Source organism: Mus pahari, chromosome 2 (assembly GCF_900095145.1).
Source record: "Mus pahari chromosome 2, PAHARI_EIJ_v1.1, whole genome shotgun sequence".
Classification (NCBI taxonomy): Eukaryota; Metazoa; Chordata; class Mammalia; order Rodentia; family Muridae; genus Mus; species Mus pahari.
The window spans coordinates 104,278,868-104,290,187 of NC_034591.1; the positions used below are offsets into that span (position 1 = coordinate 104,278,868).

The following is an 11,320-nucleotide window of genomic DNA, read 5'->3' on the forward strand; positions in this document are numbered from 1 at the left end:
AGTGGAGAGCAGTTGGGAGCTGGGGTACAGTTGGGGAGCACAGTGGATATGAGGGGCACAAAAGGAGCGAGCTGCAGAGAGGAGGAGCGAGCAGAGGTATGGCTGGAGAGCCAGTGGCATTGTCCCTCCCACAGGCATAGCATGGTGGTCACACTGCTCACAGGTCCTTTCATAGAAAAGGACTGGGGAGACTTGGTGATCTTGGCAGGTTTTATGCTTGTCTTACACTTTAGAAGGACCCTGCCCTCGGTCAGATGGGAATGCATCCTTCCTCTGAGTCAGGAGGAGGAGGAGGAGGAGGAGGAGAGCCTCAGGATTATGAAGGCTCCATCAGGTCCATGTAAGCTTCTCTCTATCCCTTGTTGAGGGCTGACTCTAACATTTCAAACAAGTATTGTAAACAAATAGGAGTTGCTGAATTAATCTGCTAAACAAATATGGTTAGAGCTCACTTCCTTTGAAATTTGAGATGGCTCAGAGAGTTGAAAGGTTCCATTTCTGAACACATGACAGGCATTTGTTAAAGTGATGGAATTAATAAAATTCTGTTTGTGAAGGAGGGATGTGTGTTTTAGATCTGGCAATGCACACTCATCTACATGGACGCTTATGTAGGCAAACTGCTTGTTCCAGCTCACACACAGTCCACCCACCACAGTATACAATCAAGTGGAATAGGCCATAAATTACACTTCAGGGGATTGGATGCTGTAGAGGAGTGGGCAGGGATATGGGGGAGGGCTCCTCGCTTGGGAGCAGCGGAATTGGCTACACGCTTCCCAGCAGTAAGTGCAGAAGACATACGCAGGGACGTCTTAATCCATGGAATGAAAACACACCAGTTTCTCAGAAGAGACAATATTTACCCGTTCCAGGGAGAAAACTAGGCGTCCTCAGAGAGCAGCAATGTAAAAGGAAATGAACAAGTGTAAGAAAATCTTTATCTGGAGAGCAGACAAGACAGTCACAGTTGTCAGTAGGCATGAGCACGGCTTTAGAGAACGCTGAGGAAAGCAACATTTCTTTCATGGCCCATTTTATTTTCTTTCATTCTGTCCCTTTGTGCATGTAGATATTTGTGTGTATGTGTGTGCATGTGTATCTCTGTGTGTGTGTATGCATGTGAGTTGTGAAGGACAGATGACCACACTGGTTATTATTGTTCCTTCCACCTTGTTTTCTGAATTTCTCATCGAGACTAGCTGCCTGGCCCCCAGTGTTCTTCTTGTCTCTGTCTCATTAGGGCTGAGATTATTTACCTGGTTTTTTAAAAACTTGTGTTCTCGGGCTAGAACTCGGGTCTTCAGGCTTAGATGGTAAGCACTTTTCTAAATGAGTCATTTCCCAACCCCTTAGTTTAAAAATACACATTTATTTGGCTCTTCTTGTAAGACAGCTTTATGGAGTTTTTGTAATCTGTCTTCCCATGACCCTACTTGTTTTTAGATTCATCTTGATTCTGCGCTTGGGTGGTGGTCCCCCCAGGTATATTTAGCTTAATCTGATACCTCCCTCACCCCACACAGGTGTGGCCTCAGAGTCTCACTCCTGCTAACCCCTGTTTCAATGGCAGCGACCATGGAATGTTCTGGATGTCACAGCTCACTCTCGTGCATCTTATTGTAGTCAGAAGTCTCCACATACCTGTCCCCGAGCTCCTAATCCCCTGTGTCATCAGTCTGACTTGACAGCGGGGACAACCCCCAAGGATCCATCTGAGGATAAGGCATGTGGCTTCTCCATGCTCTCTCATCCTATGGTCCATCTACTTAGGCCTTTATTAGCATCCTAGGTCGAGACACTGTCTTCCTCAGGTGGCACCGACCTCAGAGGGAGGATGACTACCCTCCCCCACTATATACTTCTTGTTGGCTCTCGGACCTCACGGGTCACTTTACATGTTCTTGGGGACACATGTTCTTAGGGACAGGTCTCCAAGCAGACCACATTTAAGGAGATGGAACTAATTCAGAGGGAGGCCTTGGTGGACAGCAGCATCCGGACAACACAGAGCTGTGTTTCGATGTTTTGGAAAAATTCCTCAGATTTCCTCCAGAAAGGTTCCTCAGTCACTTAATCATCTACAACTGAAGATTTCAAAACAGCACAAGAATTAAGCTGAGCCATTGGGTTTGTCTTTTTTCCATTTCCCAAGACAAGCACATGACATGTCTGCTCATGTAAGGTCCTGAGTTTCTATTGACATTTCTGAACCAGTCCTAACGTGTAGCTAGGATTTGGTAAAAGAAATTTCAGTTACGTTTTAACTACAGGCACACTAACAGGGTCTGTCATAATAAACACACCCTATATTATTTTCTCGAAGTGTCTGCAATTAGCTGACAACTGTAAAGAGCATATAAAGGGCCAAAAAAGTCAGCCAAGGGCTGTGATTCAATCAAGTAAAACACAACTTGCCCAACCTTAATGTAAAACATCTGGAAGCGACCATAACTTCCTGTAGAGTAAGATTCATCAGTGGGGAGATGGACAGGGCTTGTCTGAGACTATATCTCCTGCTAGATTGAAATGGCTGGCTTTAAAAGGTAGGGCAGTCTTAATGGTATGTGTGGTCTTGGGGGTGGGGTGACCCCTGGGTTATCACAGCCCAGACTATATTGTCATCAGTCTGCCTGAATGACAGCCAAGAGCAGATCAGTTTAGAGACTGGAGAGTCTCAAGGCAGGAGCTAGAGGGTCCCTCCCTGCACAGGCAGTAGTAGCTATGGAAGAAATATGGATATATTGTTAGGTCCAAATTCCCCCAAAGCGGCAGTGCCACTAACTATGACAGTTTGGGCTCAGCTCAGGCTGAGCACACAGGATTGTTGGCAGGCAGATAAAAGGTCACATGCAGCATTTCTGAGAAACCAGGAAACTGGTTTCTGCCAAGAGTCACTTTCCTTATCCCTTCTTACCTGGATGAATGGGGCATCTGGGTCCCTACTAACATGGACCTGTTTTGCATAGCAAAGGCCCCCAGCCAGCTTCCTGGCTCTTCCTGCCTCCCCTTCTCCATGTGCCAGCTCCTGGGTGGTTCTAGTTCTAGACTTCCCAACCTTTCCCAAGGTTCCCCTGCTTCCCTTTTCTCTCTGCTCCTCAAAGATAGCCCTGGCATTCGCCAGTCTGCTCTTCTCTCTCTTCCCAAGGGGTAGCCATGGTAACTATAGGCTTCTCTAGATGCTTCTGGCTACTCCCTCTCTACCACTGGAGAGACAGCCACGTACTTATATTTACAACCGGCCTTTCTTTCCCCTATGGAGTAGTGCAGTTCAGTGGTTTAATTGCTCCGTCGCTTATGTGTCCATTGGGAAATCACTGCAGTTGAAACACTGGATGGAAAGGAAGCAATTCACACAGATCTGGGGTGATGTCAGAGGTGGGGCGAAGGATCATTGCTCTAGAGTAGAGATGGGGCCCCCATCACCGTGTGCTTTATATAATCATAAGTGAGGAGTTGGGTTTTGGCCCATGGTCCTTGGTCCTTTGAACTTTTTGAATCCCAGTTTTGGAAAGCAGTTTAAAATGTCAAGTAATAGTTGTTCGCATTTCTGCCAGGCTCTGCTCAACAGTTACCTAGAAACGGCCAGGTAGGAGTCAGGAGCCAGGAGTCAGGCATGTAAGGACTGCTCTGGCTTCTGTCTGTCTCTGTCTCCGTCTCTCTCCCTTTCCCCCTTTGCACCTCCTCCCTCCATCTTCTTCCTCTCTCCCCCCAGGTTCCCAGCTAGCCTCTTTCCCTCTTCCTCTCTCCCCTCTCTCTCTGTCCCTCTCTGTCCCTCTCTGTCCCTTTCTTTCTCTGCCTCTACTTCCTTCTCCAGACCCCCTTCCCAGGTCACAAATAGACTTCCTTTAATACGACGTCTGTCCTATGGCTGACACCTCAGGGGACTCCTCCGTCAGCATGGGCCCACTAAGGCACCCCCTTCTGCCCATCATACCGAGTTTTATCAATAGTGAGGACTGTAGAAACTGCTGGGGTTAATGTGGCCACCAGGGTGGCCCTGGTCAAGCTGCATAATCTCTCAGAATCTCCTTTCCCCATCAGGAGAAATGAGGTGACCATAACCCACCTGAAGCTCTGGCATAGCTGGGAGGATCGCGTCTAGTCAGGCAGGCAGAGCACAGCACAGTGCCTGGCCTCAGGCAGCCTCGACCAGCAGAGCTGTGTCAAGAGCCTGGACTTGGGACACAAAGGTAGATGTGGATTCTGCGCGGCTTCTGGCTGAGCTCTAAGCCCCACCTCTTCCTGGCCCTGTGAACCCTTTAAAGCCTCAGAACCTCAGCACCTCTGCTTTCTCTATCGTACAATACTGTAAGGTCATTGATGGGGAGGGCCGTATGGAGTCAGATGAAATACCAGACGCAGAGACATTAAGTTTGTAAAATCAATTGGACTCAGATGATAACATTTATATTGTATTGGAAACTGACCGTTTCCTGCTGAAAGACTACACTTCCCAGCTTCCTTTGTGGACTACTAAGTTGGTCCCACTCTTATATGGGCGTGCGGCCCATCTTCCCCTGCAGGTATTTTCTGTCACACACAAAGGGCGACAAAGTCGCCCTCTTACCATGAATAAACAGGGTCCCATCTAAGGTTAGACCAAGCGTCTCTTCTGCCGCCTATCTCTCTACAGCTGCCTTCTGATCATTTAACAGAAGGGAAGGGAGAGTGAGATCAAGGAAAACTACAGGGATTTTGTCTTATAGACAGAACCAGACAGATGTTAGCCCACAGTCAATTAACTCCTCAGCCGACCAGGCAGCACATGTGACTCACGGAGATACACCAAGACACGTGCTTTAGTGATGCTGGCAATGGGTGCCAGGGGACAAACTCATTCAACACTAGGTGAGCTCCTGCCCATGCTGCAGTCCCCAGGGTGGTGGTGGTGTCCACACACACATGCTTCTTTCTGGCCCATCACCTGCCACTGACCTCGCATCTAACATTTTCTTAACTAAAATTAATGCAATGTTCTTGCCGATGTGTGAACATATTTCAAATTAAAAAAAAAAAAAAAGGTGAATCCATGAAAACCTAAACAGATGCAATGTGGGGCTGGAGAGATGGCTCAGTGGTGAAGAACACTGGCTGCCCTTCTAGAGGACCTGGGTTCAGTTCCCAGCACCCACATGACAGCACACAACTAAGTAACTCCAGTTCCAGGAGAAGATTATGCCCTCTTGTGGTCTCTGCAGGCACTGCATGCATGTGGGGGCACATACATACCTACAGGCAGAACAGTCAAACACATAAGATAAAATTTAAAAATCCAATTAAACAAAACAGGGGTGGGCAGTGTGTTATTCTGGGTGGGCAGTGCATTATTCTGGGTGAGCAGTGCATTGTTCTGGGGTGGTCCCTCCGGAGAACCTTGGATTACTGAGGGAGCAGGGGAAACGGCGGGTGAAAAACAGCTTCACAGTCCCAAGAGTTGGTTTCCTACACCCGCACTGGAACCCACTGGGAATCTGCCAGGCTACACACGAAGTGTTTTTAATTCTAAAAAATCAAGTGCCATTTTATTGTAAACTTCTGAGTTTATGTAGAGACTTCTCAAGAATCTTTAAAAACAAAACTCTATTTGCAGTTGTTAACCCTTCCTAGCAAAATTGTTTTTGTTCTTTTTAAATTGTTCTTTCACCAATAAACCATCAACCCATACTTATTTCTGTGCTTTGTATGCTGAGAACAGGCCAGTCCCTTCCATCCCAGCCCAGCACAGAGACCTTCTGTGCTCACACACTCCCAGGAAGTCCCCTAGAGCATGTTCTTTGACATCTTATTTGCTGTGAGGGAACAATCTGGTTTTGAGCCATCTGAGGCTTGAAGGAGGTGGATCCAGAGGAGGGCAACTGCCCATCAGCTGTCTGAGTCTTTTCTCCGATACAGAAACCTGTCAGTTTTCTTTCACTTTGTCTTCCCCGCTGCTCTCTAGATGCAGAGTAATCCCTGCCACTGAGTCCAAGTGACTAGAGCTGGGAAGAAGTCTGTGCCTACCCACAGCTCAGATCGGCTGCTATCTATCCGCCATGGGCGCACTAGAAAAGTACACTTGCTTTTAATAGGCGGTTGCTTTCAGGTTATAAAGATTTCATGGGTAAAGCTGACTCTGTTCTTACCCTCTTTTGTATTCTCAAAGATTAATGGCATACAGTAGGCACTAAACATTTGCTAGATTTTTAAAAAAGAAAGGATTCAAGGAATACTTTCTGTGTGCTCTTAATCCAGCCACCTACTCATGGGCTCTCTTTTCGATATTTGTATAATTCCTGGACCTTCTAAACACAAGGCCAAATAACCTGGGCCATGAAACTGGCTCATTAATGTTTCCTAGAACATCCTATGAGCTCCAATGATTTAATCTGTAATGTATTAACTAAATATGAACAAAGCCAGATACCCTTCCTAATTAAATTCTACTGCATACTATAAACCAATGATCACACATCTGTCAGCAGCAGAAAAGGGCCACGGTCCATGTCAGACCTGAGTATTTTGCATGCATCTCCCTGGGACTCAGTGATTTTATGTGCTCTGATACAATCTACCAAATAAAGCAAGCATAAGCTTAAGATATGTGCAAGTTTGGAGCCTTATCTCCAGCCTGTACATCGTTCTTTGTAACTTGCATGACCAACAGGAGTTTGAGGACAGTCTGCTTTCCCACTGAACCATGTTCCCACCATGTTTTCTGGGGGAAAGCTCAGATGGCTGTGGCCACTGGATCCCAGTGTGCTCACCAGACAGAACCTGTTTGACTGCCCCTTCCCCAGTGGAGCACCCCACTAGTACAGCAAGCTTACTTCTCAGAAAGCATTTTCCTAAGATATCACAGCTGCTTTTTCCTAGAGAGAGGAGAGAGCTGCGGAGGCCAGGGCAGGAGCTGTGACTTGCTGAGGTGGCTCCTGCAGCCTCTGCAGCTGTGGACATCTGTATGACCTGGGGCGTTTGAAAGCAGAGTGAGAACCATAGCAGGAGAGATGCCTGGTCCCAGAGTCTGCTAAGCCTTGGTGTCATTAATGATAGCGGAGGCAAGTGATCTCTTAGAGAAAACTCTGCTCTAGTCCAGCGACTAGAGTTTGGTTCTATTTTTATTTAGTCTTCCAGCCTGCCAGATGAACAGAGCTTAGAATGCCATCTCTTGTCTCTTACAGCAGCAAGACTGGAAGAGAGGGTAGGGGAAGGACGGAAAGCACACTCTGCTCGGTCACAAAATGCCCATCTGTTGTTCAGTGTGGGTCTGCCATGGGTCACGAATGCTGCCCAGTCAACTGGGCAGCTTTGTAATGGGTAAATATGTAAGACACGGTGCCAGAACTAGGACAGATGGGCAGCCTCTGGGGTTGCATAACTAAGCATCTGTGGAGAGAGAGCTGGCGATGGTAAGGAAGGTTCCCAGAATGACTGCCACTGGAGTTCTGGGTGGAGAGCTCATGCTGCAAGGGGCGGTAGGAGCTTGAATGGGGCCCCAGAAAGGAAGCCATTCTGAAGATGAGCAATGAGCTGGCTTAAGGAAAGAGCTACTGCTGCCGAGACGCTCGCTCGCTCGCTCGCTCGCGTGCTGGGAGGAGGTTTTGGTTCTGTAAAACGGGGCTGTGCGGTGGGCTCTGACCGAGAGAAACCTTCAGCAGTTCCTGTCTGGGGGCTTGCAAGAGCGGGTAAGAGTTAAACCTGGAAGTCAGACACTGCCCTCTGTCTGAGGGTGCTAGGGTCCAGGCTAGATTTGGGGGTCACATCTCTTCTGCCTTCCTACGAACAGAAGGGAGAAATCAGCACAGGGGGAAAAAATCAACTCAAATGTATTTATGGGGCAGATCTGTCCCCAGTTTGCTGATCCTACAGATTTCCTAAGGGGAGGTCCTGTCAGTGTTTCTTGTTGATCAAACACACAGCGGCTGCGTGTGCTGACTCATGCTCCAATGAACAGGAAGCCAGGCCTCCTCTTAAGCATCTACTGGAGAAGAAGAACCCTTTGAGGAGCAGATGGCAGGGAGCCAGTAGCTGGCCTCCCCTTCCCATAACCTGCTTCTGCTTCCAGACACTGCCCTCGACTGCAGTAAGTAGGGACAGTTGGGGACAAGGGTCAAGAATCAAAGCTGCCCACCCATTTCAGTTCTCTGGCCCTAGCATTCATGGGTTTTCTGGCCCCACTGCCCAGAGCACTTTACAAAAGGCAAAGGCAGGTCCAGGAGCATGGTGGGATTATTGTGTGGAGGTTTCACTGGGGAGTTGGTGGTAAATTCTAGCGGTGGTCAGTGGAAATTCCCAATGAACCACAATGAGAAAAGACAAAGGCATGGGCGCTTTCTTTAAAATGTATTCCCATATTCTGCAGTAACAAGTGGGAATACCGAGAGGGTCCTGAGAGGGTGGGCGAGCCTGGCCTAGGTGTGAGTGAGGGTTTCTTTTCTGCCTGAATGGCCTCCTCTGCCATTCAGGATGTGAGGGTTTTATCATCTTGAGACTTGTAAACACATGGAAAAGAAGCAATAACTTACTTACATCTTCAGCCATGTTATCCGACTATGCCTGACCTCAGAAGCTACGCAGAGCCTTGGCTGGCTAAAACTCGGATGGAAGAAATAATAGCTTAGGAGGAATGTCTGCCCAAAGGACCATGAAGTCTGAGTCTAATTGACAAATTGTCCCCTTGTCATGAGCCACTGAGCACCAGCTATGCTGTGGAAATGCTTCTGACCGAGTGGTAAGAGGCAAAGGACTCCCCACCCAGCCTGGGCGCTCCGAGACTGTGGCATTGGATTCTGTTGCCTTTGTTGTAACCATGTGAACTGCATTGAGACTTCTCCTGAGTTTAGTCCTCAGAGCCCCTCTCTTTGAAATGGAGCTGTTTCTGGCTTACACTGCTCAGCAGAGCTCAGGGCCCATTCTCCTGAGCAGACATGGCAGCATCTCCTGAATCTCACTTGCTGCCCTGTATGGTCCCGGCCAGTTTTCCAAACCTTTCCAACCACATAACATCCAGTTTATTGAGTGGTTCTGGTGAGGGTTTGATGGCACGCTCGGCAAAGCGACTTCACAGAGTGGCTTTTATTTTTATTTCCTCAAAAACACAGAGAGAGGGAGAACTGTGGGCTCCCCTCTCCTAGAGCTCTGTACCCGTGGGGGTATTACCTGGGCATCGTCTTCCTCACCAGCAAATGGCAATGAAATACATACTGTGTGGTGGTGATGGGGTTTTAAAGTGGGATAATACTGAGCAGGGCAAAGGGACATTTGTTAAAGAAAGTTTGCTTCAACTGCTGGCTTCTTTCTGACCTCTTTGTCCACAGATGAACATAACAGCTCCTGTAACTCTGGCAGGTTAAGTACTTCCTGTAAGTATTGGGAGGTTTAAGGGATGTTGAAATGGTCAAAACAGGTATGGGGGCAGGGCAGCAGAGGACCCGGGAAGATTGTTCCCTGGGCAAAGAGCTCCTGATCATACAGCGTCTACGCTCTCCTTCTGCCTCCCCAGATGGAAAAGGTGGGCTTCTACCGACAATGCAGTTCTCTAGTTCCCTGGCCGCCACTGTGAGCGTCAGGTATGCCAGTTTATCCAACCTGCCTGCAGATCCCTATCCTGGCCTGGGACTCAGGATAATAGATGCTTCTTCAGAGAGCAGCGGTAAAGCTTCTCCCTCACCCAGGAAGCTCAATAGCCAATGCTCTTCCTCCTCATATAGGCACAGACCTTGACACTCTCGTTCTAAGTAGCTATTCATCTTCCAGGGGCTTGTGGGTAAGATGCCAGCCACCATGGCTTCCTTTCCTAAGCCCCGGGGGATGGCTGCTCTATTTCCAGACTATGCATATCGCTGTCAGAGCAAACATCAAGGCCTTCAATGCAGCCTACTTCTCCTTCTCATTTGCCAAGTTCCACCTTACACATGATCCGTTCATTTTACCAGGCCCTGTCTCAGGACCACACGTACTGCAGTGCCATCCCTGCACTTCAAGGACAGCTGCATTTCATCTTCCAGGTCCTGGATCACTGTTCACCTTTCTACCATTTGTACAACTTAACTTCATGTATTGTTTGTCTTTTATGGCTCTCTTCCATAGTCTTTCTGCTTTACTGGGACAGGGTCACTTCCTGCTTCACTTATAACTGAATGGTCGGTGTCTACAACAGGAGGCTTCCCATCAACATTTTCTTTTCTTTTCTTGGTGGTGGGTAATGCTGGGGACAGAACCCAGGGCCTCACAAATACAGGGCAAGCAATTGTGAGCCACCTCTCCAGCCTCCCAGTGAGCGTTTGCTCAGTGGATCAGTATTAACCCTTGCACTTTTATTTGAGGCTCAAAACTGCAGAAACCTCTGTGACCTGTCTGAGTCATCAGAATCTGCTCAGTAATCTTAGTTTAGATAAATAAGTCCAGCCCTAGTTTATTACAAGAAGATAACCAGTCACAGGGCAGGGATGGGAATGGGCAGGAATGGGGGCCTCAGTGGGGGCCACGGATGGGAGCCTTGGGTAGGGGGAGAAAGATGGCCTTTGTTTCTGACACTGGAAAGGAAACAGAACCTACCTCTTAAAAGCAGCCAGCCGGCTCTTAGGCCGTAATTATCTCTGTCTGACTTGAGAAGGATGAGCCCCACCGTACTCATCTCTTTCTCTGTCCAAGCAAACCAGTTAACAACCGCCATAAACACGGGTTTCCAGTCCTGGGAGGATCAAAACCAATGTAACTCCCAGATAAAAGCTATAAGAATGCCACTATGCAGTTAACGTTTGGAGACCAAAGTCTGCAATTATTTTTTTTCCTTTTGGGGGAATGCTGTCCTGCTAGAACTTGTAACATATCCTTGGAGTTATTTCAGTTTGGGGAGTGGGGGTAGTTTTACAAACATCCTGGCTCACATTGAGCTTGGGCGAGTCGTTAATGCTGAAATATTCCAGGAAGGACCCAGGGCATGTGGCTCATGGGGGCTTCAACAGAGAAAAGAATCTGACCCTGTTCAGAAGCTGTCCTGGTGTGGGTGTGTGATTGGGTTACCATCTCTGGTGTCTCTACACTCCTGTGTGCATGGTTTAGAAGAGCTCAAGACTCAAAACACAAAAAATTGATCTGACAATGGGATTGCAAATTATCCTGGTTTAATCAGTGTACACTGTGTAAATGTATTGTGATATCACATGGTCTACCATTGTGTGTATGCACTGAGACATCACACTGTCTACAACTGTGAATGTATCGAGATGTTACATTGTCTACAACTGTGTGTATGTACTGAGATATCACATGTCCACAGCTGTGTGTATGTACTGAGATATCACATGTCCACAGCTGTGTGTATGTACTGAGATATCAC

General features: G+C 47.8%; 1 protein-coding gene across 1 annotated transcript in view; it reads right to left on the reverse strand.

Annotated features, from left to right (window-relative positions):
* Window positions 1–11,320, reverse strand: part of Antxr1 (ANTXR cell adhesion molecule 1) — a 196,246-nt gene that overhangs the window by 128,636 nt on the left and 56,290 nt on the right. The gene's annotated exons all lie outside the window — the stretch shown is intronic.